Genomic DNA, 4,377 nt, shown 5'->3' on the forward strand with positions numbered 1-4,377 from the left:
GGATTCCCCGGCGCCCCGCCCTGGACCTCGGGCTCCCCGGCGCGTGACGCCGGCCTCCCGCGGCGCGCCCGCTCGCGGCGGTCGGGAGGGGTCCTCGGAGCGGGGATGCCTAGTGGCGCGTCCCGCCCCGGCCTGGGCTGCTCCAAGCAGCCCCGCGAGGGCCCTTTTAGCAGCCAGCGAAGGGAGGAGGCGGCAGGGAGGGTGCGGCGCTGAGGGCTGGCTGCGGGGTCTTTCCTAGACTATCCCAGTCCAGCGGGGCTGGTGAGGCGCCCCAAAGACTTCCCAGCGGAGGCTGCGGGCCGCTGCTTCTCCCGCCGACTTCGCTCCTCTCCCGTGCGGACTACCCTCGCGCCTTTCACTGGGCTCACGATCCCGCTTCCCGGCCCTCCATGACGCCGCCCCCCCCCGGGGGGTAGGTATTGGGGTGAAAGTGTGGGGCGAATAGCCCTTGCACTGGCAAAAACAGAATTTCATGTTGTCTTGGTCCACATCTTCGATTCCCCCTGTGCGCCCCAGCTCGGCTGCAGCGCCCGCCTCGGAGCGAGCAGAGCCCCTCGGGGGACCCGGCAGCAGCAGCCCGCGCGTTGCCCCTCGCGCCCGGTGTGGGTGCACTGGGCGGGGATCGCGCCAACCCTCCTCCGGCAGGCAGTTCAGGCACCCAGCCCCGCAGCCCAGCCCAACAGAAGCCAGACAGGTGAGTTGTAAGGGCAAGCTATGTTCGATGCAAAGCAAATACTGGGAGAAATAATAAGGGTGGGGTGGGGTGCGGTCATCTGACCGCACGGAATAAGCCGGCTGGTTCCTGGGAAAGGTTTTACTTCGCCCTCCACTTTCCATAATTTTGTAGGATGGTACCGTGCCCGCTAGGGGTCACCATAAAGAATTATTTGCTGTGGCTCTAGCCTGGATTCCCTGGTGAAAAAGGCAGACGCCTAAAAATTGGAGGGCTGTCTGTGACGAGCGAGAATCTCTCTGGGTGGTTCTTAAAGAATGAAAATCTCTGTTGAGTTGTTCTTCCCTGGACTTGAATAATTTATCTCGAAAGCACTTAATGTGATTAAAAGCTGAAAAACAAGATTTGTTTATCTGTGAAATAGCTAAGCAAGAAAAACATCCTGGAGGAAATGAATTTCAAGACCAAATGGAAGGAGGTGATGTCCATGAGTCCGCAGAGTGGAAGGAGCAAAGGGTTCCAAATAGCAGCGCCTCAGCTGGGGCGCATCAATAAGAGAAAGCCGGTGAGTTTGCCTGGCTGAATGGGAGGCCCAAGCACAGCATGTGGATTTCATCTCGTAAATAAGAGGCTCTGGAAAGACTCTCCCCCCCCCCCCCGAACCGGGGATTGAACTCAGACCCTTGTACTTGCTAGGGAAGTGCTTATTCCACTGAGCCATCTGCCCGGCCCCATGCTTGCTTAACAAATTGCTGGAAGAAAGCTTGGCTTCAGGGAGATACCTCTGCCTTCTGGGTTATTCTTTGGTTTTTCTTTTTTGGTCTTTTTGAGACAGGGTCTCCTCATGCAGTTTCGGCTGACCTTCAACTCACTTTGTGATAAGGCTGGATTTTAACTTAAAGCAGTCCTCCTGCCTCAGCCTCCCGGGTGCTAGGATACAGGCGTGCTGCAGCCACCGCAGCCTGCCAATCTGTGGGTTATTCTAAAGAGGCCACTCCAGCAACCGGGAATGGAATCCCTCTTTCCCTTTGTCAGAAGAATAAGGAAACCCCATGTAGACCAAGGATCTAGGGGGCGCCCCAAAGACTTCCCAGCGGAGGCCTGGTAGTGGACATGTTACAGAGCATGGAGATGAGCCTGGCTTCAGTTAGCAAGAACCAATTCATCAAGAAGGTGTGAAAAATACATTCAAGAAACTTAAGAACAACAGAAGAAAGAACTGTTGTGTCTCTTATTTGTTTGAGCATTGCTATATTTATTTTCTGTGTTCTCCAAAATCCCTTTACAGTGAGTTGATTGAAGCAGTTGAAGAAATATCTCATTTTAAATTACATTTCAGCTTAGAAAACAAATTAATTTGATGACAATGCAATTTGTGACTCCTAAGTAGATTTTCATAAAATTTTTAGATATTTAAATTACTTTATTTGTTTAAAAAGAAATGCCTTACTTGATTTTAGTACCATCAACCACTGCTGCTGCAGCAGTACCCAAATCATTTTCTTAAGCAGAGAATACAAAAAGATGTGGAAATGATTGGCTTCTCTCAATATAACTGCATTTAGAAAGCATTCTAAGATACAATTCTACTCTTTTGTATTTTGAGAAGATTGTGTTAAGAATTATTGAGTCTACATTCTCTTCATTTTAGGGTGATAGGATCTTCCTATGTAAATCTTTAGAATGTTAAAATTGAAAGGCATGCAGAATTCTAAGAGTTTGAAAAAACCTAGAAGTTCTCTAGCCTAGATTTATCAACTGACAACTGGATGCAGTGGGTTATTCCTGTCATCACAGCTCTCTGGGAGGCTGAGGCAGAAGGAACACAAGTTCAAGCCCACCCTGGGCAATTTAGCCAACTATTAAGTGCCTTCCTGTCTCAAAATAAAAAATTTTAAAGGAGTGGTGGTGGTGGTGGCTGGGGCTGTTGCTCAATGTGAAGGCTCTGGATTCGATCTCCCGTACTAAAAAAAAATACATTTATACCAATGTCTGTTTAAGGGATAAAGAACAAAGCTTCAGAGATGCTGGAAATTGATTAAGATTTCCCAGCTGGGGCCTGAGAGATAGCTCAGTGGAATAAGCACCTGCTTAGGCAAGTTCAGGGACCAAGGTCTGATCCCTGGCACCACATGCCGCACTGGCCCTGTCCCTGGGCACACTGAGCCAGCCACCAAGACCGAGTGTGATGGCCCACACCAGTAGTCCCAACACTGGGAAGGATCACTGTGAGTTGGAGCTAGGTAGTGAGACCCTGTACCAAATAAATAAATTAAAAAAAAAAATTTCCCCAGCAGCAGAGCAGGGCCAAGGCTACAACCAGGTATCTAGTTCCACTCTCTAGTCACTATGTCTAGCACCTCGTTTGACACACACCTTGCACACCCTATTTCTTCCTACCCCTGAATCCTTCAAGTCTAGTCACCAGCTCAGAGTCCGGAGGGGCTCCGGAGATGTATGGAACCGCAAGCTGTCCATACAGGGAAGCCCTGATGGGACCTTAGGACTCTCCCAAGACCCAGCCTGGCAGTACAGCTCGCCTGCTGAGTGACCAGAAGCAGCTTTCTCACCTCTTTGAGCTTCAGTCTTCTCCTTCAAAAAAGCATAAGGAGGGGCTGGTGAGATGGCTCAGTGGTCTAAAGCACCTACTTAGAACAAGCTTAGCAAAGCACAAGCACAGGGACCGCGGTTCAATCCCCCAACACCACATGCCAGCCAGCCCTGCCCCCTGGTGGGCTGAGCTGGCCACACACACACACATAAATAAAATAAATAAATAAAATTTTTTTAAAAAAGCATAAGGATACCTAGGTCAAAAGAATAGCACAGAATTGCATGATGGAAGGGTTGGGTTTACGGCTGTGCTGTGTACAGGAAAGGTATATAGCTTAGTGCATGACATAGGAAACCCCACCTCGTATGCTTTTCAGCCCGAGCAAGCCATGCTCTTTTCTCTCCTCAGTTCTAAATAAAAGTAAATTGAAGGGCTGGCCAAATAGCTCAGTGGATTCAAGCACCTGCAAGCAGACACAGGGGCTGAGATTTCAATGCCCAGGCCTGCCATGCCAGCCCCGCCCCCGGGGCACACTGAGATGGTGATTGAGACTGGGCGTGGTGGTACGTGCCTGTATTCCCTGCACTTGGGAGGCTGTAAACAGGCAGATCACTAGTAGTGAGACCCTGAACACCCTGTAGACCTTTCCCTAAAATACAGGGGAAAAAAAAAAAAAAGTAAATTAGACAAGGAAATTGATTAATCTAAAAATGGAACCAAGGGCTGGTGAGATAGCTCAGCGGTCTAAAGGACCTGCTTAGGCAACCACATAGGGATCCCAGTTCGATGCCCAGTACCACATGCTGCGCCAGCCCCGCCCTCAGGGTGGGCTAGCTGGCTGCAAAAAAAAAAAAACACGAAAGCTAGGCTCATCCCTGTGCCCAATCACAAAGAGGTAACATGAAACATCCAAAATTCATTGAAATATCATGACCCCTACCTCACTAACCCTAGGTTGAAGACATTTTTCCACCACTTTGCAGTACATGACTGGGAATGACCAGGCATGCCTGTAGTCCCAGTACTTGGGAGGTTGAGGCAGGAAGATCATTGCAAGTTTGAGAGCAGCCTGGGTTACAAAGTGAGCTCAAGGCTGACCTGAACTGCATAAGGAGACCCTGTGTCCAAAAGGGGGCGAGGCGGGGCTGGG

The sequence above is a fragment of the Octodon degus genome, unplaced genomic scaffold, assembly GCF_000260255.1.
Source record: "Octodon degus isolate 3935 unplaced genomic scaffold, OctDeg1.0 scaffold00020, whole genome shotgun sequence".
Lineage (NCBI taxonomy): Eukaryota > Metazoa > Chordata > Mammalia > Rodentia > Octodontidae > Octodon > Octodon degus.